This window comes from Rhinoderma darwinii, chromosome 3 (assembly GCF_050947455.1).
Source record: "Rhinoderma darwinii isolate aRhiDar2 chromosome 3, aRhiDar2.hap1, whole genome shotgun sequence".
Classification (NCBI taxonomy): domain Eukaryota; kingdom Metazoa; phylum Chordata; class Amphibia; order Anura; family Rhinodermatidae; genus Rhinoderma; species Rhinoderma darwinii.
The window spans coordinates 321,523,467-321,548,627 of NC_134689.1; the positions used below are offsets into that span (position 1 = coordinate 321,523,467).

At 42.2% G+C, this 25,161-nt stretch overlaps 1 protein-coding gene across 3 annotated transcripts in view; it reads left to right on the forward strand.

Moving 5' to 3' along the window:
- Positions 1-251: 251 nt before the first annotated feature.
- The window catches only part of LRRK1 (leucine rich repeat kinase 1), a 126,981-nt gene continuing 102,071 nt past the window's right edge, over positions 252-25,161 (forward strand). For 2 of the 3 annotated variants that reach the window (XM_075858257.1, XM_075858259.1), the window contains exon 1: positions 252-532. The gene's annotated coding sequence lies outside the window, so the exon portion shown is untranslated. The remainder of the gene's footprint in view (positions 533-25,161) is intronic. The other variant, XM_075858258.1, reaches the window with a different exon arrangement.

The window sequence follows — 25,161 nt, forward strand, 5'->3', positions numbered from 1 at the left end:
GACTTAGGGGGCGCTGTGGCGTTTAAAAAGGGGCATTCTGAAAAGGAATATTTCAGCATGCCCCCCCCCCCAATCTCCAAAACTGGTCGATATGATCGCACCGATATTCTATGCATGTATTCTGACGATGCGATTATCTGGTCAGGTAGGAATGTGTTCTTGCGCATTAATGGCAGTCTGGGAACAACATATCAGAGCTGTCACGAGTGTCGCAATTTCCTAGAGATAGAGGCGAGAGACATGGCAGCCAGCAGTCTCTGGCCGGCACCTCATAGCGGCTCTGCACTCCCCGTCAGCCGCAGTCTTGACCGTCTCCCGCCTCCTACTACATCTCTAGGAAATCGCGACACTCGCTCCTCCCCATAAGGATTGAGGAAGTAAAGACGGAGTTCTGTGAGAGAGACAGACCTGCGACTGACTGACCTGCTGCGGAGGACTCCGGGGAGGAGACGTCCCGCCATCCACAGCTGGAGTGTCCCGGGCGGGTGGAGTGACAGGTCAGTCAGTGACTGGGGACTTGAGAAAGTCTCAGGTGAGAGCCGAAACGTCGCAGGAACGCATGTGGCGTATAATCAGCTAGGATTGTTTTAAAGGGAAAAATATTCTGTCGTTTTTTTTTTTTTACTATTTTAGTTGGCAAGATAATCATGTTCTACTTTTACTATTGGGTTACATGAGGTGATAATCCCTGTTTGCTCCAGCATTGGAATTACCGATTTTCACCGAGTAGATTTAGGGTTCCTTAGACGTGAGTTGTAATACAGCACCTATAGAAAACTATGGGGCCATACTGTACTTTTGTATGTACCTGACTGCATACGGAAAATATTGATATGTTATCAGACGCCGCATTACAGCGCTATTCTCCCCTAGAAGTATTGTGTCTAAATTGGAATACGGTTTTGTAACGGAAATATCTTACTGCGGGACTCTGACTGCCTACCGCTTCATAGTATGGAGCCATCGGGACTCCGTGTTCTTCTATACATGCTCCGAGTTCAGGTCTCAACCATAGAACCGGGTCTCCGCTGTATAAGGGCCTGTTCACATCACCGTTGCCCTTCCGTTGGGGGGTTCTGTCTGAGGTTTCCGTCGAGTTAACCCCTCAACGAAAAGGCAAACTTAAACCTAAGCTTCCGTTTCCCTCACTATTGAACTCAATGGTGACGGAAACATAGCTAATGGTTTCCGTCTATCACCCTCGTGACAGGGTTCCATTGTTCTTGAGGGACCCAATAGCGCAGTCAACTGCGTTATTGATTCCGTCAAAACGACGGCAACCTGTCACAAGGGTGATAGACGGAAACCATTAGCTATGTTTTCGTCACCATTGAGTTCAATAGTGTGGGAAACGGAAGCCGAGGTTTCCGTTTGCCTTTCCGCTGAGGGGTTAACTCGACGGAACACAGACGGTGATGTGAACACATCAGTTATTTTAATATAAAAACGGATCAGAGTAACGGATTACACAACGCAAATGTGAATTTATCCTTAGTGAACGTGGATTCCTGAAAAATCCAATCTTCATGTTGTGACCGAGACCTACGTGTCTATCAAACTGCGGCAAACTCTCCCCTTGTATTTGTATGAAGAGGGATAGACCGAAAAATGCCGCGTCCTACGTGCAGTAACGGATCTCTGCGTACCATTCAAGCAGTTCTGGGGACAATTCCTAGAAATGTCTCTTTGAAAAGGAAAAGCAAAGTTTGCTACAGTATTGCACACAATTTATTTTCTTTTTTATGTATTTTGTGTGGTTGTGGAATGGCAATGGAAGACTCGGACTTTACTTTGCACATCATTCATGTTATTTCTTTTTATTTTCAATGACTGTTTGTGACACGGCCGCAGCAGGGACACACTCTCTGTGCAATATACGGATGTCGGGAGTAAGAGGGATGCCATGTACTGACCGGAGTGCCGCTGCAGGGTTCACATGGAGTGGCCGCGATTGCAAAGTATGGAAGCACGGCCCGTAAAAAGCAAAAGATAGGACATGTTCTATCTTTTGCGGTACAGTTCTACGGCACGAACACCTATCCATAGCGATACGGAAATGTGTCCGCGGCCAATAAAACTGAATGGGTCCGCAATTACTGAGAATTTTTACAGTCGTGTGCATGGGGCCTGTCTTTTGAGAGTGTTCCCAGCTGCCTCGACGCGCGTTTCTCAATGGTATTCCTCAGGACTCCTGAGGAATATCATTGAGAAACGCGCGTCGAGGCAGCTGGGAACACTCAAAAGACTTACAGCTAGGTGAGCCCCTATAGCTTCTTAACCACTTCCTGACCAGGGGCTTTACCCCCCTTCCTGACCAGGGGCTTTACCCCCCTTCCTGACCAGGCCCATTTTCAAGTTTTAGCCATGCACCAACTTAAAAGCAAATTGTTCTTCTGTTACTCTTCCAATCTTCATGTATTTGGTCTTGTTTTTTTCAGAACATGTTCAGCTTCCATTTTTTGTAAAGAAATAAATATATTTAACTTTTTAAAAAATGTAAAAGGGAAATAAATTTTAAAAAAATGTGAATATGTGAATTTAGATGATGTTTTTTGACATCTGGTGCATGCCGCTGGGTAAACACATCTGAGTACATATTTGGCAACATCTGCCGACTTCAGCGATACTAAATGTGTGTGCATTTCTTACACACTGGGCGTAAGCTTACAATGAAATGGCTTTTGAAGAGCCAATTTTCGAAAGCTGATTTGCTGACACCATACGACTATTACAGATGTTGTAAACTGCCAAAACACTGTCAACACCCCCCAAATTACTCTTTTGGGGAAATTAAACCCCCCAAGCTGTTCGATTAGTGACATATAAAAGAATTTAGCCCTCTGTTTTTTTCCAGACAACTCATTTACTTTCCTTTTCATTTTTTTTCCAAATATGTGAATTCAGGTGATCTTTTCTGACATCTGGTGCATGCCACTGGGTAAACACACCTGAATACATATTTGTCAACTCCTGCCGAATTCAACAATACCAAATATGTGTGCATGTCATACACGCTGGGCGCAAGGCGGAGCTTACAATGAATGGTGCGCAAACTGGCTTTTGGAGAGCAAATTATTCAAAGCTGGTTCCAAAGCGATCTTTGTGTATGTAGCCTCCAGCCTAAGGCCCCCTGCACACGGCCGTGCCCGTAATCACGGCCGGTGATTACAGGCATGGCCGGCCACGGACAGACACTCACATTTGTGGACCGTAAAATCAGGAGCACGGTCCGTAAAATAAAAAAAATAGGACATGTCCTTTTTTTTTTTTTTTTTTTTTGCGGGTCATTTCTGCGGCCCGCAGACCTTCCCGTAATGGGTCAATACTTTGATCCTAAAACTGTACATCTATCTATCATGAAAGATATAGATAAAGAGATAGGTAGATCTGTGTGTGTGTATATATAGATATTATAATTATCTATCTCATATATATTGATATATAGTATAGTTCTAGGTTGGGGCTACACGACGACTTTGGCCACAACACCGATCCAATGGCCAAAAATCGCTTTGTCCGGTAAGATTACCGCAACCACATTCACTTTCATTACTTGCAATGTACGCTACAGAACAGTCGTGTCCAAAGATGCCGTGTAGCCCAGCCTAAAACTATACTATAAATCCAATATATGAGATAGATAGATACAGTGTCACGTTGGGTACGTGGACCCACTGGGCCGTACCGCCTTAACGGTATGGCAGCTGGCCAACAGGACGCAGGTCACAGTCTATAGTTCATATAGTGTACCTGTGGCAGCTCGGATGGTAGCAAGACAGGCTCGGCTGGGATTAGGCAGCAGTCAGAAGTCAGGCGTGGTACAGCAGGACAGGCGTGGTATACAGCACGACTACCGCTCAGCACGGCACTTGACCAGGTTAGCATGGGATACAGGATACAGGAACGGGGAACACTGGGAACTGGAAAACACTAGGAGACCATTTGCTTAGACAAACTTTGGGTACGACAACAATGCTCAGGCATGGGAGGAAGGAGCTGAGCCCTTCTTATTGTCCAGGGTACCCATGGGCTAATTCTGACATTAACTTCAGGGCCTTTAAGAGTGGGCACGAGGGTGCGCACGCACGCTACGGGATCTGGCCGAGGTAAGCGGAAGTGAGCGCTGGCGTCTCCTGATTAGGAGACTGGGGCCAGCGCTCGCAGACCCATGGCTGCGGCCGTAAGGAGGGGAGTGAGCCTGACAGCCCGCGGCCATGGACATGACACACAGATAGATAGATGGACGGATACAGATGGACAGATACATACACAGATGGATAGACACACCGGACGCCTTGTCGTGGTAGGTCGGCAAACATAATTTGATCAAAATGTGGGCTAAGAACCTCTCTATTGTAATTAGATTCAGCAGTAATGCATATTATTTATATTTAGTGGCTTAGGTGACATTGGTGTTCGCAGTGTGCTGTCGCCATTTTCTTGTGTGCTGTAGATAGACAGATAGGGGGGCAGGGGGTGCTGCGAGTATGGGGAAGTGCCGCCGATGGGGATAGTATTGTGATCATTGTGACGGGTTGTCACAATGATCACATGCCCAGAGACCATACTGATTGGTCTCTGAGCAGAGCTCCGTCTGGAAACCGATGTATCACGGAGCTAAATTCTGCCACAGAATGGAAAAATGTATAACTCTGCAGGATGTTCTAGAACGGCCCTGCAGAGTTAATTGCAGAACGCCCGGACGTTTATCGTCTATGGGCGGTCCGCAAGTGGTTAAATACTATTGTTGTTGACCTTGTTTCTTTGGTATCCTTCTTAGTTGTTACTACACTATAGTGTGCAAACGAAGGAGTCCATTTGTTAGGATCCATGTATACATGAATCACACCGTATATCACATGCATTATAATCACTTATAGTATAGGGTGTTCATGCATTACATATTATTAAAGTTCTAGATAAATCTATACATTCATATACTACCGTAGCTGTATAGTACATCTTATATCTCATGTTTACCAGCTTCATGTTGTTTCTATTTTTATATTTTTCTCTGCATTTTTATTTTATATATTTAATAAAAAGGTATATTTTTTAACATTTACACATTTTGTCTTTTCTCGGTTTGTATAACTCCGTTCAGGTCGATTTTGAGTTTATAATATTTTAATGGAGTATTGAACCATGTTCAATTGTTGTTTTTTTTGGACCTTATGTAAGAGTATGCTTAAAGGCCGGATTTACACGAGCGTGTGTGTTTTGCGCGGGCAAAAGGTACTTAACAGCTCCGTGTGGCTGCGTGATTTTCGCGCAGCCGCCATCATTATGACACTCTGTTTGTATGTTTGTAAACCGAAAAGCACGTGGTGCTTTTCTGTTTTCATTCATACTTTTTACTGCTGTTGTGCGAATCACACGCGTCCCACGGTAGTGCTTCCGTGTACTGCGCGTGATTTTCAAGCACCCATTGACTTCAATGGGTGTGTGATGCGCGAACAACGCACAAATATCTTACATGTCGTGATTTTCATGCAGCGGACACGCTGCGTGAAACTCACAGACGGTCTGCATGGCCCCATGACTAACATACACTACCGTTCAAAAGTTTGGGGTCACCAAGTCAATTTTGTGTTTTCCATGAAAACTCACTTATATTTATCAAATGAGTTGCAAAATGACTAGAAAATATAGTCAAGACATTGACAAGGTTAGAAATAATGATTTTTATTTGATATAATAATTTTCTCCTTCAAACTTTGCTTTTGTCAAAGAATGCTCCATTTGCAGCAATTACAGCATTGCAGACCTTTGGCATTCTAGCTGTTAATTTGCTGAGGTAATCGGGAGAAATTGCACCCCATGCTTCCAGAAGGCCCTCCCACAAGTTGGATTGGCTTGATGGCCACTTCTTGCGTACCATACGGTCAAGCTGCTCCCACAACAGCTGTATGGGGTTGAGATCTGGTGACTGCGCTGGCCACTCCATTACAGATAGAATACCAGCTGCCTGCTTCTTCCCTAAATAGTTCTTGCATCATTTGGAGGTGTGCTTTGTGTCATTGTCCTGTTGTAGGATGAAATTGGCTCCAATCAAGCGCTGTCCACAGGGTATGGCATGGCGTTGCAAAATGGAGTGATAGCCTTCCTTACTCAAAATCCCTTTTACCTTGTACAAATCTCCCACTTTACCAGCACCAAAGCAACCCCAGACCATCACATTACCTCCACCATGCTTGACAGATCGCGTCAGGCACTCTTCCAGCATCTTTTCAGTTGTTCTGCGTCTCACAAATGTTCTTCTGTGTGATCCAAACACCTCAAACTTCGATTCGTCTGTCCATAACACTTTTTTCCAATCTTCCTCTGTCCAATGTCTGTGTGCTTTTGCCCATATTAATCTTTTCCTTTTATTAGCCAGTCTCAGATATGGCTTTTTCTTTGCCACTCTGCCCTGAAGGCCAGCATCCCGGAGTCGCCCCTTCACTGTAGACGTTGACACTGGCGTTTTGCAGGTACTATTTAATGAAGCTGCCAGTTGAGGACCTGTGAGGCGTCTATTTGTAGAGACTCTAATGTACTTGTCTTGTTGCTCAGTTGGGCCTCCCACTTCTCTTTCTACTCTGGTTAGAGCCTGTGTGTGCTGTCCTCTGAAGGGAGTAGTACACACCGTTGTAGGAAATCTTCAGTTTCTTGGCAATTTCTCGCACGGAATAGCCTTCATTTCTAAGAACAAGAATAGACTGTCGAGTTTCACATGAAAGCTCCCTTTTTCTAGCCATTTTGAGAGTTTAATCGAACCCACAAATGTAATGCTCCAGATTCTCAACTAACTCAAAGGAAGGTCAGTTTTATAGCTCCTCTAAACAGCAAAACTGTTTACACCAGTGCTAACATAATTGCACAAGGGTTTTCAAGTGTTTTCTAATCATCCATTAGCCTTCTAACACAGTTAGCAAACACAATGTACCATTAGAACACTGGAGTGATGATTGCTGGAAATGGGCCTCTATACACCTATGTAGATATTGCATTAAAAACCAGACGTTTGCAGCTAGAATAGTCATTTAGCACATTAACAATGTATAGAGTGTATTTCTGATTAATTTAATGTTATCTTCATTGAAAAAAACTGCTTTTCTTTCAAAAATAAGGACATTTCTAAGTGACCCTAAACTTTTAAACGGTAGTGTAGGTCCGTGCGAGGCGCGTAAAAATCACGCACGTTGCACGGACGTATATCACTTTAGTCTAAATAAGCCCTTAAAAATATGCAGAAAAGAAGTGCAGACATTGACCAGCGGTGCGGATTCTAAATCTATAGCATAACAATTTCTCTTGTGAAAACTTCAGAATTTCCACACAGAAAAAAACTGTTGGGAATACCGAATTGTCTACGCTTTGTGTGAACTTACCCTAATTCTTAATTAACAAGAGGGCTAAATAAAAAGCATATAGCCTGGCCTGCCGGCCCCACTGCAGATGAATGTCACCCACACTCGGCAGCCAGCCAGGAATAGAGCCCCTTGGTCTCTGAGAATCTGTTTAGGCCCTGGTGACTGTCCACCTGGGATAAGGAAAGCATTCTTGCACAGACCAGTCCTACCAGTATCTATAGGGGCTAGTCTATGAAGAAATACCTATGTTGTCCCATGGGAGCCATAGATCACTATTGGAACTTTTACCATTTTACTTTGCAAATTCATAGAGAACAGTGCTGTAACAGTGCAGTATATGGCCTATCAGTTTCTATAAAGGATCTAGGCCAAAAAAGTTTATTATGCTGCATTCATGTTAAAAAGATGGGGTTCAATAAAGTAATATACACATTCAGTGGATAAACCGTATATCATTTTAAGGAATTGCTTCTGCATGCAATTTCCTTATGTAAAAAGGGTTCAATAAGACATAGTCATGTGTATAATGCTTTATTGAACCCCTTCTTTTTACATTATTGTCATGCCTACTATAAAACCATGCCCTATTTTTACCTAATGTGGCTGGTTCAGGCGCTGACTTCCCATGCACAGTTCAGTGAGCTGGTGCCGTTAGGAGTGCGATATATTCAGTGCGGGCTTCATACTCCTGCCACCAGCCCTTCTTCACTATATTTTATCATAGCTGGATGGATGGACACAGAAACCTGCATCAAATATATATGTAACCCTTCTTCCGGCGCTAGCTCACTAAACTTTTTTAAAAATTTATTTTAGCAAAGAACAAGAAAATCAAGATTAAAAAAGAGAATAATCGATAAACATGAAAAAAAAAATCGTCCATATCACCCAGCTCTAACTGGAGCTTTGTAGCAGCTCTGAGAATCTGTTTTGACCAGTGATCGTGCTGTAAAAGTGACATAATGCCAATGTATTTCCTTAGTAAAACTAGAATGAATTATGAAGCAATATGATGGTAGTTGGCGCAGAAAGAAGCCCTTGTAGACCAGAGTATGTAACTTCTGCACTGAGCACTAATCCCTCATACCACTAAGCATTCCAGATCATTGCAGTTCAACATGCAACAGTGAGGCGTTAATGTAGCAAAATACCAGCACATGTAGGAGGTTTACAGACCAGGACTGCTTCCTAGTTCTCATTTTATTTTAGAACATTAAATACTGATAGCAAAACCGCTTAGTTATGTTGTTTAGGACTGTAGCGACGCTGGGTGACTACCCTTGTGGGAGCATATTGGTTATCAGGCAGCCTCCCTAGAAACCAATATTAGTAAAAAACGACAGAATACAAGAACTGAAGGACTTTGTAGACGGTGCCTTATAGATGCCTTGGCACACAGTGCTGTAATAGTTCGGCACAAGAGTACGTCCCCACACAACACCATACTTTTACAGCACTAACCGTGATCAGGATTGGTTGTGTGGCTGCCAGTCATAGCCGTGCTTCCTTTTCAGGCCTTGTACAGACTGTGCATACGTTTATTTTGTGCATGTATTTTTAAAGCCAAAACCTAAACAGAAGAAATATATGAAGGATGGACTAATTGGTCTGCTCTCCCGGATCCAATTCTGGTTTTGGCTTAAAAAATGCATGCAAAATCAGCAGCAAATCTGCAGTGTGTGGATAAGGCCTGACGGTGGAGATCAGAGAATCCTCTCCTTTGCTGCATTCAGTACTGATATTTATAGATGCCTTAAAAACTAACTGTGTATTTAACATTATGGGATATAAATAAAATGTATATTAAAAAAAGTGATGCCATGCACTAACTTTCTTTCCCGTTATTTATAAAACCAAATTTATATTATCTGCAAATAATCTACTAATCTAATCAGCTCAATAATTATCTATCGGCAGCTTTAGTACATGTTCACACATGGCGGATTTGAGTTTACTACAATACATGTAAATGGGGTGTGAGGGCGGATTTACACGAGTGTGTGCGTTTTTGCGCACGCAAAAAACGTGGCATTTTGCGTGAGCAAAAGGCACTTACCAGCTCCATGTGTCATCACATAGGATGTGCGGCTGCGTGATTTTCGCGCAGCCGCCATCATTATGACACTCCGTTTGGATGTTTGTAAACAGAAAAGCACGTGGTGATTTTCTGTTTGCAAACATACATTTGACTGCTGTTGCGCGAATCACGCGCATCCCACAGAAGTTCTTCCGTGTGGTGCGCGTGATTTTCACGCACCCATTGACTTCAATGGGTGCGTGATGCGCGAACAACGCAGAAATATAGGACATGTCGTGAGTTTTACGCAGCGGACTCACGCTGCGCAAAAATCACGGATCGTCTGCACTGGCCCATAGACTTGCATAGGTCCGTGCGACACGCGTGAAAATCACGTGGGTGGCACGGACGTATATCGCGTTTGTGTAAATCCGCCCTCATAGAAGCCTATTTGCACATTGTGGAATAAATCCATGGAGACTTAAGGGCATGCTGCAGAATTAGGCTTTGTTCACACGCTTAGTAAAAAACGTCTGAAAATACGGAGTTGTTTTCATGGGAAAACCGCTCCTGATTTTCAGCCGTTTTTTTAAGCAAACTCGCTTTTTTTCACAGCTTTTTTTACGGCCATTTTATTTTATTTTTTTTTAGCCTTTTTTTTTTTTATAGAGTCAATGGAAATAGGCTCCAAAAACAAACGTCTCAAGGAGTGACATGCACTTCTTTTTACGTCCCGTTTTTTTCAAAACGAACGCGTAAAAACACGCCCCGTCGGAAGAGAGTGGCTTTTTTCCCATTGAAATCAATGGGCAGATGTTTGGAGGCGTTCTGCTCCCGATTTTTCGGCCCGAAAAACGGCTGAAAATGAGCCGTACCCCTACCCTATCTGACGTGCAAATGGTGGAATCCACGGCCAAATCCACAGTAAAATCCGCTGCAAGATTTGCATGTTATACAGGGTATTTCTTGCCATTTATACAGAGGACGTTTTCCATTTCATATGAACGTGGCATTTACAGTGTAGCAATGGAACAGCAGTATAGGAGGAAAATTAGGAAGACTGTTGCATCCAAGTGGATGTGAACTAAAAAAATCTCGTCCACGTGCTGCTATCCATTTTCTGCATGAAAATCAGAGCATGTTCATTGTGTCCTGTAGGTTTTACTGCAGATTTCACCCTTTTAATTCTAGACATAACATGTTCAGATTTTGCTGTAGATACCCCTCGAAAATATGCAACACATCTGCTACGTGTGTCGGTACCAAAGAGTATTTTCACATGTACAAAAAGAAGTGGCTGAAAATTACAAGGCTGTTCAAGGAAAACCACCTCTGATTTCAGGACGTTTTTGAAGCTGAAAATTAAGCTTTTTTTTCGAATACGAAGCCTATTTTGAGACACTTTTTTTTTCCTGTAATGTCAATGGAAAATCCGCTCCAAAAACGCCGCAAGAAGTGACATGGTACTTTCTTTTTTCAAAGCTTCTTTTTACTAAGTGCTTTTTGCATTCAGCAGGGTAAAAATATGGCTCATGTACAGTATATTGTATTTGTCTTTGAAATCAATGGGAAACTGTCTGCAGGCTTATTTCAAGTGTATGTTGTCACTTGTGGCCGCAGGTCCTTCACCACATCGACTCAGCGGTCCAGGAAGACGGTCCCTACAACTCCTCCAGCCATGGCGGATGGAGGCGATGTAGGGACCGTCGACTTGGACCGCTGAGTCGATGTGGTGAAGGACCTGCGGCCACAAGTGACAACACGGAGTGATCTCACATTTAAAGCTGAGATCATGCTGGGCTGTGAAGAGGAGATCTATTGGATAGTGTCATACAGTTGTCTTTACACCGCCCAGAGCGAAAATAAAATATATCCGCCTATTTGGCTATTAGAGCCAAATTAGCATAGATAGAAAAATGAACATAACTTTTAAAATAATAAACTTTTTTTTAAAAACCAATCACATTGTAGTCATCAGCAGCAAAGCACCTAGATTAGTTAGGAGATAGGGAATTAATAAACTGGTGAGCGATCCTCTTTAGGCCTTATTCACACGAACGTGTCCATTTTGCGCGCGTAAAAAATGCATCATTTTTCCTGCGTTGCAGTTCCGTGTGACATCAATGTATGGTGCGTGGCTGCGTTTTTTACGCGCGTATGTCAAGTGTTTCATGTCCGCAAAATAAAGCGTCCGTGTGCTGTCCGTGATTTTCACGCACCCATTGACTTCAATGGGTGCGCGATGCGCAAAAAACGTACCAGTATAGGACATGCAGTAAGTTTCACACAGCGGACACACGCTGCGTGAAAAACACTGAATGTCTGAATGGACCCATTGACTTGCAAAGGTCCGTGTGACGTGCGTTATTTTCACGCGCGTAACACAGATGTGAAATACGCTCGTGTGAATTAGGCCTTAAGCTTTAGGACTTGAACTGACGGGCGGGGCATTCTCCTTCAGGATTTTCTGATAGATAGCAGAATTCATGGTTCCATCAATTATGACAAGTCGTCTAGGTCCTGCAGAAGCAAAGCAGCCCCAGACCATCACTCTACCAACACAACGTTTGACAGTTGTTATGACGTTCTTATGATGGAATGCGTTGTAAGCATTAAGCCAGATGTAAAGAGATCCATGTCTTCCAAAAAGTTCCACCTTTGACTCTTCAGGCCACAAAATATTAACCCAAATGTCTTGGTGGTCATCTAGATGTTTTTTTGGCAATTGTGAGACGAGCCTTTGTGTTCTTTTTGGTCTTCAGTGGTTTCCGCCTTGCAACTCTCCCATGGATGTCATTTTTGTGCAGTGTCCTTCTTATTGTGGAATCGTGTACATTGACTTTAGACAAGTGTGGCCTGCAGTTTTTTAGATGTTAGTCTGGGTTCTTTTGTGACCTAATGGATTAGTTGTTGATGAGCTCTTGGCCAAATTTTGGTAGGCCGGCCACTCCTGGGAAGGTTCACCGCTGTTCCAAGTTTTCTCCATTTGTGGATAATACCTCTCACTGTGGTTCACTGGAGTCCCACAGATTTACCAATGGCTTTGTAACCCTTTCCAGACTAGTAGATTTCAATGACTTTGTTTGGCATCTATATTTGAGTCTTTTTAGAACGTGGTATCATGTACTGCTTTTTGAAAACTTCTAGTCTGCTTCACATTGCCAGACAGGTTCTACTTAAGTGGTTTAGATTCAACAGGCCTGGCAGTAATCGTGCCTAGGTGTGGCTAGTGAAATTTAACCCAACTGTTAATTTGGTTAACCGGTTGATTAAGTAGCATCAGTGGCAGTTTCACGTAGGGCCATGTGGGGCTGAACAGCATTTTTCCTCCAATAAATGTAATCCTTATTTCTAAACAGCATTTAATGTTTGCTTGGGTTATTCTTGGTCTAATATTAAAAGTAGTTTGATCTGATCTATTCTAGAGTGACAAATATGCAAAAATAGAAGAAATTGTATTTATTTTTCACAGCACTGTATATGCAATTTCTTACTATGCCAGTAAGGCCCCATGCACACAACGTAGTTTTGATCCGTAATTATGGATCACATCATTTCGGATGAAATTGCAGACCCATTAATTTCTGTTGGCCACAGAAACCTTTCTGTATGTTTACGAATGTGTGTCCTGGTCATAGAAATGATCCGCAAAATATAGAACGTGTCATATTCTTGTCCACAATTGCGGTACGGACTCCACCCATAGACTTCTATGGCCACTTACGCAATTACAGATGGCTACGTATGTGAATCTGTATTTGTGGATCCGTATGTGTGGACAGTAAAAACCCTTACGGTCGCGTGGATGAGGCCTAAAGTTTATGTGGTAAACGTCCTTCATAGCAGTGGTTATGGTCAGATTGCCTATTTGTGGACTGCGAAACAGTCACCTGAACACATACTGGTGTTTATGGACAAAATACAGTAGACTTTACCAGCCACTTTGACCTACTTAGTGATAAAGACAATAATAACTTTTATAGAGCTCCGTAGCAAATAACCCATGAAGTCAGTTTACCAAAGGTGCTGTGTATTTCTTGTCTGCAGGGTCCAGTTTATCTGCTGAGATCTGCAGAATTTACCTCCTGTCAGTTTATTGTGGAATCTGAAACTAAGACATGAAAGGGGAACTTTTATGACTTTCTGGGCGTGCACAATATAGAAAGAGAATATTTGCTTGTCTTTTATATTATTAGCTTTTACATTATTGTTTGCACAACTAAAGCATCGTAGACATTAGGCTCTGTTCATATCTGTGGTGGGGCTTTCCGTTGTTCTCTTCAGGGCAGAACAAGGGAAAACCGGAACCGACTGTTCCATTGCACCGCGGACACCACTATAGCAGCCAACCGAACTAATGGACTTTAATGAGTTCTGTCGGGGGGTCCGTGGTTTTACTGTACACAATGGCGCAGCATACTGCGCTATTGTTTTAGGTAATCTCTGCCGAATATGAGAAGGAAGACCCTAAGGCGGAATTCACACAACAGGGTTTCCCGGCCGGGTGCCGGCCGTTCATAAATCGGCCGTCACCCGGCTGCATTAGGAACAATAGACCCCTAATGGGGCTATTCACACAACCGTTTTTTTTGACGGGCCGGGAAAACCGGCCGTCAAAAAATGGGACATGCCCTATTTTTGGCCGGCCGCCCGGCTCCCATAGAAGTCTATGGGGCCGGGTAATACACGGCCATCACTGGAATGTGTCCCGAGTGATGGCCGGGTCTACCGTCGCTCGCGGACTCTCTCCTCACAGTGCAGAGTGAATGTGAGGAGGAGGAGGCTCTTTTTTTGCTCCCTGTAGGAGTCGGAATCCCAGGCCGGGGATTCCGCTACAGGAGAAGTGCGTGACTACACTGTCCATATATGGACACAGCGAAGTCACTCACTTCTGCAGCGGAATCCCCGACTCTATGGCCGGGGATTCCGCTACAGGAGAAGTGTGTGACTACACTGTCCATATATGGACACAGCGATGTCACTCACTTCTGAAGCGGAATTCCCGACCTGTGGCAGGGAATTCTTCTCCAGGAGAAGTCAGTGACTACACTGTCCATATATGGACATTGAAGTCAGTGACTTCTCCTGGAATGTGGGGGGGGGGGATGGGTGCAACCTACAGGGGGCTGTGTGGTATCACCTACAGGGGACTTGGTGTCATCACCTACAGGGGACTTGGTGTCATCACCTACAGGGGGACTTGGTGGCATTACCTACAGGGGGCAGGGTGGCATTACCTACAGGGGGCAGGGTGGCATTACCTACAGGGGGCTGTGTGGCATTATCTACAGAGAGCTGTGTGTGGCAACAAATTTAAATGAAATTCATCCGATTTTAAAACGGACAGTGAAAAAAACGGATGCAAATCGGCCGGTAAAAACGGCAACACGGCCCGGAACAGAATCGGAACGGATGCAAACTGGATGCATACCGGCCGGGAAAATCGGCCAAAAACTGCCGATTTTCCCAGCCAACACTCGGACCCTGTCGTGTGAATGAGGGCTAACCCCTCCAACTTCGATGTGAACAGAACATTAGATATTTATCATCCAACAATGTAATATCTAGAGGGACAGCTCAGCTGCACCCTGGTCTCCTGTCATGGAAGGGTTTGATAGGTTGGATTTTTAACCTGTCTGAGTCTTTGATTCCCTGGGAGATAAGCGACTCTAGGGGCTCATTCACATGCTGCGGAATTGCCTAGTTTTTCCGTCCGGAATTTCGGATGGAAGAAACGCAGCAGAATACAGTAGCAGCATAGTGAATGAGATTTAACAAATCTCATCCACATGCTGTATGAAAATTCTGTACAGGAATTGACCTGGGGTGCGTAATTTTCAGACTGCAGCATGTCAATTCCTGCTATGGAAAGTGTCCAGAATTGCTGCGTTTTTCAGAGGAAATGTTTCCATCTCCTAAGATTGTGAAAAACGCAGCAAATTACGCACAATTTTCTGCCATAAAAAACGCAGGAAATGGTGCGTTTTTGCAGCAGCGGAATATTTGCTATTTTCAACGGAATTGCTGCAGACATTTTCTGCAGCAATTCCGTTGTGTGTGGACAAGCCCTAGATGTGTCAGGTAGCTTCTTATCTCACTCCGCAAACAAGTACTGTATTTAAAGCTTAACCAAGTAAAATGGTTCATATTTTTTTTTTTTATGGCTTTCACCTTGTCAGTGACTTCCGCCATGCAGTAGATTCAAATTATAAGAGTTTTCCCACCAAATATCAATATGCCATAATGTCAGATCATTGGTGATCTGATTACTGGCACCCCAACGATTGGTAAAATGAATGGCCTTTGTCACACTTCCAACCACAGCACCCCTATGTATATACGGTGTCAGAGATCCCTTACAGATAACTGTATGTAAATGAGCAGTAGTGATTGAAATTAATCCTGATAAAAACGCCATTGTGGCTGGATGACAGGGAAACGGTCAGCTGTTTTGAGCCATCTAAATTCCTGACCGCGCTATAAACTGGGTGCAGCGTAACCATACTTATGTTGTTGGTCACGCAAGTTGCATGACTACTCTAGTGGACTCCTGATTGGATGTAGAGTCGTCACTCAGAGCGGAGGAGCTGGCAGCAGTCAGTAGGGAGAGCCCGGAGCACTGAACATCTCCCCCCTTCCTGATTTCTTCTATTTTTGCATATTTGTCATACCTAATTGTTTCAGATCTTCAAACAAAATTTTAAGTAAGACAAACTGAATAAAATACAGTAATGAAAGGATCATTTAATTTTTCGAAGGAAAAAAGGTTACCCAATATCAACTGGCCCTGTGTGAAAAAGAATTGTCCCCCCCCAAACATAATATCTCGTTGTGTCACCATTTGGCCCACTCTACTTTGCAGAACTGCTTTAGGAGGGGGAAGGATAAAACAGGAGGAGGACAAACAAGGGTGGAAGAGGGATATGATAGGGCAAAGGTCGTGGTGACCCTGGACTCTACTCATGATAATCCGAGCTAAAGAAAGATGAGAGCAGTTATTAGTATGGCATGGGCATGGTTGATAAGGGCACATCCACACAAAGTGGCGATCGAGGTCTCCCTAGTCTAACGTAGATTGATATGAGGGAGGATTGAGTCTCAAGTCACTAGAGCGAGATATGTGGGAGAGGAGAGAAATGTAGTCGAGTGGGACCATGTGGACATGTATCGTGTAGAGGCAGCTGGGGATTGTGACATCAGGTATTCCATCATGGCCACCTCCTGGAACCACTCGTCCAGCGTTGGAGGAGCCACTGTTTTCCATTTACGTGGTATGACTGACTTGGCAGCCTGGAGGGGGTGTCTAGTTCGGGATCGTTTATATATGGATAATTACATAGGAAACACGAATAGAAGAGCCGCCTCGGGGGAACTGGGGACCAACACCTCGGTGACTTCTGATATGATTTTGAGTACTACACCCCAAAAGCTACGCAAGGAGAGGCAACTCCACAAAATGTGAGACATGGAGCCACCTGTGGCTCCACAGCAGTAATAATTTTCTGGTACGGATGGGTACCATTTATGAAGGGCAGTAGGGACCCGATACCACCTAGAGATAATTTTATGCAGAGCAAGCGTAATCTCGCTCTAACCTGTAATTTACAGTGTGATCTTGCGAGATTACAGTTGCTCTGCTACAAGTACAACACAAACGTTACCGAAGTGTCGGGATTGCGAATAGACATCCCGTCCTGGCTGGAAGGAATGTTTTACTGTCTAAAGACTTCAGTAACGTTAATGTGTCAGTATAAGACAGCACATAATGATCTAGCAGGATCCCTATACGCTGAATAAATGAATGGAGAGAAGTGCATGACGCTGATTGGTCAGCGTCACACACTCCTCTGTACAACGCCTACTTTAAAATTTGATAAAATACCAAATTATTTTTAATCAATTCATTATTTGAACTACTATAACAATATTACATTACTATAACAATACTACATTACTATAATACTACTACTGCTACAATACTATAACAATCCTACATTCTTATAATACTACTATATTACTAGAATTCTACATTACTATAACAATAATACATGACAATAATACTATATTATCATATAAATACTACATTGCTATAATACAAATTACTATAATAATACTACATTACTAGAACAGTGTTACATTACAATAATAATACTACATTACTATAAAACTACTATATTACTATAAGGGTATGTGCACACTGTAGCAGGCTTTTACGTCTGAAAAGACAGACTGTTTTCAGGAGAAAACAGCTGCCTCGTTTCAGTCGTAAATGCTCCTCCTCGCATTTTGAGAGGCTTCTCTGACAGCCGTAAATTTTGAGCTGCTCTTCATTGAGTTCAATGAAGAACGGCTCAAATTACGTCTGAAAGAAGTGTCCTGCACTTCTTTTGACGAGGCTGTATTTTTACGCGTCGACGTTTGACAGCTGTCAAACGACGACGCGTAAATGACAGGTTGTCTGCACAGTACGTTGGCAAACCCATTCAAATGAATGGGCAGATGTTTGCCGACGTATTGTAGCCATATTTTCAGGCGTAAAACGAGGCATAATACGCCTCGTTTACGTCTGAAAATAGGTCGTGTGAACCCAGCCTAACAATACTACATTACTGTAATAATACTACATTACTATAATACTACATTACCATAACAATACTACATTGCTATAATACTAATTACTATAATAATAATAATGCTACATTACTATAACAATACTACATTACTATAATATTACTATAACGATACTACATTAATGATGCTTCATTACTATAATGATACTACGTTACTATAAAAATACTACATTACTATACTACATTACTATAATAATACTACATTACTATAATAATACTACATTGCTATAATACTACATTACTATAACAGTGCTGCATTACTATAATAATACAAGACTACTATAATAACACTACGTTACTATAATAGTGCTACATTACTATAACGGTACTACATTACTATAATAATACTACATTAAAATTTGCGAGTTTACTCCACGTGCTTATTTGATCAATCCAGGTTTTCCGTTTGTGTCGCTAAATTCAGTCTGGCAGTTCAATTGGCAGCGTTTGGCAGACACACAAATGTCAAATTTGGACAGCCCCTTTTTAGACCGTGCCAGAGTGCCCATTGTAAATACTGCCACCCCCATAGATAAGGCCACAGTGCTCTCTGCAGGTAAGGCCACAGTGCTCTCTGCAGGTAAGGCCACACATATCCCCCTATAGATAGATCCATTGGGGCTCCCCCTAGGAGTGGAATCCCCAGTCAAAGCTTTGCTGGCACTTTGGCCGGCGATTCCTCTACTGGAGGAGCCCCTGACCTCACTGTCCATAGTGAGAGGTCTCATCTATCAGCGGAATCCCCGAGCAGAGGGCTCTGGCTGGGGATTCGACTCCTAGAGGGAGCCCCAATAAAGCTATCTATAGAGAGGGGGGTGAAGCGCTGTCCACAGGGTGGGGTGTGTGGCGTGGCACTATATACAGGGGGGTGTGTGCGGCGCTACTCCTTTGGCTTGCTCTCTCCCACTGTCAACGGGCCGCAGACAACTGCTTCAGGGGCCGCATGCGGGCCGAGTGTTCGAGACCTCTTGTTTAGATAATGCTCTGTGCGCTAAACAGCCTGGACTGCAGAACGGTGCATTGTAGCAAACTATCAGAGAGTTTTCTTCATCTGCTGCTGGTGTATTTAGCTCACAGAGCATTGTCTAGAATGGATATAATAGTATGGGGAGAACTTTTATGTAACAATTGCAAAACACATTTATAAAAAAGCATCAAGGAAACGTATTTTTTTTTTTTATAAGTTGCACCATCGATCACTCACTATAAATAGAATCTATTATCAGAAAATTACCTGCTTCTAAAATCTTGAAGCTTTTACACTGACCACTATAGGCTGACCCTTCCTGTTTTGTAGAGATCATCTTGTTATGTGTGCACTTGGGGAAGGGTTAACAGTTATCTCATTATTATTTGAGGGCGGAGTTGTAATGAAAGGTGATGTGTGTATTCTAAAGCTGGAGGCTTTATAATACACAGGATCATACCATTGAGAATAGGTGATGGGGACACGTCACTACTCTCTCCACCCCCTCCCTAGACCGTTACCTTTTCACATGTCAGAGAGCATGCCCACGACACTTTTTTCCTGTAATTTAAGTCAAATAGGCAATTTTCTGAGTAAATGTTCTTACATCCAGGTACCTGTCACATGGTACGCAGGTATTGATAAATCTCCCTAATATTTTTCAGTATTTATTTTAATTAGTAAGCAAAAGAAGTACAATACATACATTCCATTTTATTATTTTCTTCGTATACTTCCATTTGATTCTAATGCAGCCTAAAGAAATTCTCCAGTTACAATGCTAAAATGTTAGGCGAGTGTATTACAAATTTACGAAGCAGTCTTATATTTACCCTTCTGGATCCTAGCAACCTCCTTTAGGGTATGTTCACACGGAGGCGGATTCCGATGCAAAATTCCACATCCTATTCATTTCAATGGGAGTCGGATGCTTCTTTTTCCTGCAAACTGATTTTTTTTTAAGCTAGTGGGAAGAAGAAGTGTCCTGCTTGATTTTCAGGTGGATTCCGCCAGATCCTCAAGTCAATGGGAGGAGGAATATTCCTGCTGACGGCAAAAATAGTTCCGCAGTGATTTCGTGGCGGGACCTGCCATGCAAAATCCTCTGTGTACAGGGCCTAAGTTTTAAGGTCACCTGCGCTGCCAATGAAAATGAATGCCACTCTGAGGATGTGGTAGATCTATATGGGTGCAGTATTATGTTCTGTAGGGGTCTGCTGAGCAGTGCATCTGGATGTTTAGCCACCTACTTCTAGGAGACTACGTGTTATCTGTGTTAGTATTTGGTAGCAGATGCTGAACAGTGCAGAATGGTTCAAGGTACAGTCAGCGTCTGGCACTTCATAGTCAGCAGTATTATCTCTGGTGAAGACCCTTACAGAAGCCTTGTATTTCCTGACTGTCCATTGAGGATAATGCAAGACTCACTTTAGATGTTATCCCTGCTATCCAGTGGTGTGCCCAGCAGCGGACCTAGCTTCGTCTCTTCTTGTAAGCTAATGGGTGCACAAGACCCGGAAGCTACATGAGTGGCACCTAGTTATGCAAACATCTTCATACGTATGGAACCAACCATGGCCATATTCGTCTATTCAAAAGATATATATATATATATATATATATATAAGAGTTTATTCATCATCTGGGATGATTATCTCACTAGTGCCACCAATTTTTGCCACTCCCTAAATGAAAACACCTGGGGGATTCATTTCACTTTTAATATAAGAAACAAAGAGATAGATTTCTTGGATCTCACAATATCTATAACTGCCCAAAAAATGTAGTGCACGCACACATTTAAAAAAAGTAGACCCGTATAATTACCTAAAGTAGAGATGCACGATGCATCGAAACTCCGATACTGTTTCGATACTCTGCATCCCCAAACGGTTTGATACCGTTATTTCATGTATTCTGATACTTAGCTGTGCGGCCGCACAGCTGAGTATTGTAACACATGAATGTATGGGAGCGGGGCTGCGGCTGTGTGATACAGTCATTGCCACGCTCCGGAGTCCTGATAACAAGTGCGCGGAGTCCGGATGATGCGACGCGGTCGGCGCTGCACGAATGAGCAGTGGCACTGAAGACAGAACATGGCGGGCGCACTACAAAACACCCCCATGTTCTGTCTTCAGTGCCTGAACTGTGACTCAGAGGGGGAAGCCGGCTGCATCACCTCATGCGGACCGCGCACGCACTTACTGTCAGGAGCGGGGCAATGACTGTATTACACAGCCGCAGCCCTGCTGGCGGAGATCAGAGAAACCTCTCCTCTCCGCCGTTATTCCTGTGAATGCTGCGATCACAGTGGACTGCAGCATTCAGGGGAAAATGAGAAGGGGGGGATGCCCCTCGGATTGCGTCACAGGGAATTCCTGTGACGCGATTGAGGGACATACCATATATGGGCAGACAGCCCAGGGTCCATTGAGGGACCCCAGGGCTGTCTTACCATATTTCCTGTTGTTAGGGCATACTTAGGTATGTCCTAACAACTGCCTGTGTACTATCCGTACACAGGCTAATGTACTGGCATATAGATATATGCCAGTACATTAAAGTTTAAAAAATAAAGTAAAAACCTAAAGCAATGTTACATTTAAAAAAAAATACACCTTCTCCTTTTTTACAATAAACATTAAAATAAGTCTCAATACATAAAATATACACATATTAGCTATCGGCGCGGCCGTAATAACGTGCACAACAATTTTTTTTTGCATAATTTATGATGTGTACACTGTAAAAAAAAAGAAAAGAAAAACTGCTTTCTTTCTCTTGTTGTGGGATACGAGGTGTGATGATTAATTTAACCTCCATGTGCCTCACATTAATAGTAATTAACCCCATTATGTACCTCACACATTAACCCATTGTGACTGAGAAACATGATGGGGTGAATTACTATTAATGTGAGGCACGTGGAGGTTAAATTCATCATCACACCATGCGTCTCACCAGAAAATGGAAGAACTTATTTTTTATTACTGTTGGCAAAGTATCGAATTGGTATCGAAATCGCAATACTAAACGAAGTATCGGTATCGTGACATCTCTAACCTAAAGGGCTAACAAACATTCCATTTAGCCAATATAAGAGAATACGGAAAAACTGCCCTCTACAGACAGATTTCAAACATCAAAGCAGGATACATACAAAATATTCAAAGAAAGGGGTTATCCTAGTAAACGTTGATCCGGGGCATACAAAAGAATCATAAATTTTACACAAGAGGAATATCTACGTAACACTAGTAAAACTGCTGGCCAAAACACTGCGGAAGTACAGGATTCTATTGTTGAAAAGAATAGTACCAATTTTATTTTCAATTTTTTGTCACAAAATATTGTTCTGTTCACCAAAGGATCAGAAAATGTCTATATAAACATTGGCATATTCTACTAAACGATCCATTCCTTCTATCCATAATCCCTTGTAAACCACAGTTAAGAGTTTAAACGATTAAAAATATCTTGGCCCCAAGTAGGTTAAAGTTTCCTACAACATCTCAACAACAACCCCACCATAGGAGTGAGATCCCAAATCTTGAGAAAGTATGGAGTTTCAAATGTGGGACAAAAAGATGCCTATGCTGTCAGGCTATTGCTAACAATGTATCCAGTTTTCACTCCCAAAGAACAGGAAAAAGTTTTGAAATCAAGAAAAAAAAGAAACGGTCAATCACAGTTTGTGATCTATTTAATAAATTGCAACTGCGGCATATGGAACGTGGGTAAAACTAACCAGCCACTTCATTGTCGTCTCAACAAGCATAGGTCAAATTGCCATAATACATTTATTTTACACAGCGTCTCAAAACATTGTACAATTATGCCCGAAGGGAACTTTAATTGTTATTCCAATCTACCTATAGAACAGATAGCTAAAAAACACCCAGACCGGTTCAATTTCTTGTGTACACGTGAGATTTTTTGGATGTATAAATTAAATACATTGGTACCATCAGGCCTGAATGAAGTTACAGAGACCATTTTTTAACTAGATTTATTTTAATTTTAAGTTTTAGACCTAATAAAGGGTTGTAAGGTTTTAGTATATTGATAAGAAGAAAGTTTTTGAAGATATGGATTTGTGGATGCTTGTACGCTGTCAAATTAATAAGTAGCCTATATCCTCTTAGTGTCGAAATATATACTAAACCAACATAATACAAGTGACTAACTACAGAAATCTTTATACTCCCCATTTTTGCCTGTTCATATGCACTGATATATATGGTACAGTCAGATCTCGTTCGGTCAATATGCCGGCTTTTTATACTAGTCCCTCCAGTCTGCAGCTGCTCCTCCAGTTGCATAAACCTAGTGAGATAAATGATCCTAGATAATTAAATCCTAACCCACTTGGTCTCAATGTTTCTGAACAACTTTTTGATCTCCTAACTACTTATTGTTGACACTACGTATGATTAGTAAAAATTCTAGACTAAGCTGCAATATACTGCCCTGAAGCGTCCGGATACTGTGGCGACCACTGTTTCTGCCTACCTCGCCTACCGCGATCACGTTTGTTTTTGAAAATCAATCTTACAATGTAAAATAAGCAAAATCTAAAATAAATTGGATTAATTCTTTATACAACACTACTGAGACTACGTAAGATTAGTAAAAATTAGAGGCTGAACTGCAATATACCACTCCGAAGCGTCAGATCACTATGACGACCGTTCATTCTGTTGATCTTATCTGCCGCTGTCCCGCTGATTCTATAAAACTACATTTTCATACTATAATTCAATCCATTTTTTTAGATTTCGTTAAATCCATAATTTTACATTACCACCATATAGAAATAAAGATGTTTTATCAGCAGAAATAAGTTTTAACAATACCTACACCCGAGATTGCAATCTAAGATGGGACTCATACAGATCAGTATATACAAATTATTTTTTACCTTTTTAATATATTCTTTTCCAATATATCCATGTTATTTAAATACCACAAGAGATGATATTGATAAATTGTATATGTGTGTGTGTATATATATATATTATAGAATATGTAGCTTTTGTACTTACAATTTGTTACAAGTGATGCATTGCTCAGATCCAGTTTTGATTGCAAGGTCTGAGACCTCTGACCCTCACTCGATAATCCCTGTTTCTTCCATCTTTTACCCTATATAGACGATGTAATTTCTTTTAGTACTGTATTTGTATCTTACCTGATGAAGAGGCCGTTCCGGCCCCGAAACGCGTTGTTTTATATTATACAATAAACCTCTGAGACTAATTGTTTCTGAACAATTTGTTAATCTGTTCAAAAACAGAATATTGTTTATCAAGTGGCGCCAGAAAAAAGGATCTGATTTTTCACTTTATCCTCAGGAAGCTACATGAGCTGTGTGCCAGTAACGGATAGTGTAATGTATCCACTACAAGGAGGGGGAGCCACTTCTGACCAATTTTGCATCAAAACCTTCATTTTTGGTTTTAGTTTTAATTGTGAAATGTAATAAACAGCTATTACCTGAGTTCACAATGGGGTAAATCTAGGTGATGGCACCACTTAGCCTTGAATGTGACAAGCTTACCCAGTTCCTAACCAACAAGAACTACAAGCATGAATAATTAATCTGAGTGCTCCTAGCAGCAGCAATCTATACCCATTAGGCGTATTCCCTCCTAATAATTTGATTTGTCGTGTTTGTAAACTAGAGTTATTGTACATGCTTCATGATACATTACTGTTCCATTATTCCCACTTCTTGCCATCTTTGCGTGTTTTTTGATTATTTCAGGCTGTGTCATCCTTTCTTGTAGCTAATGTAACTACAAGCTGAAGACAAGAGGCCACTATCCAGTAGATACTCACATTTCTGTATTCATGTATTATGACCGAGCTGCTGTGGGGAAATCAATCTCTATGCAGCTGCTTATCTTGGTGCTGTCGGTAGAATGTGGGTCCAGTACGACCCCTGTGCTCTGCCGATGAAGATGGGCTGTCATGATGGCCTTCAGCATGTTCTATTCGACAATATCAAATTAATGTTTGGCTATGAATTGTGAGCAGAGTACTGATTTGCAGCAAAAACCAGAAATATTGGTTATTCTTTGCATCATCCGGACTACCTTGACTGCATGATTGTTGTAATCTAGGGGACCACCCTGCCTTATATACTCTTTATCAAAAAACAGGACATGTTAATAGATAATCTCTTTT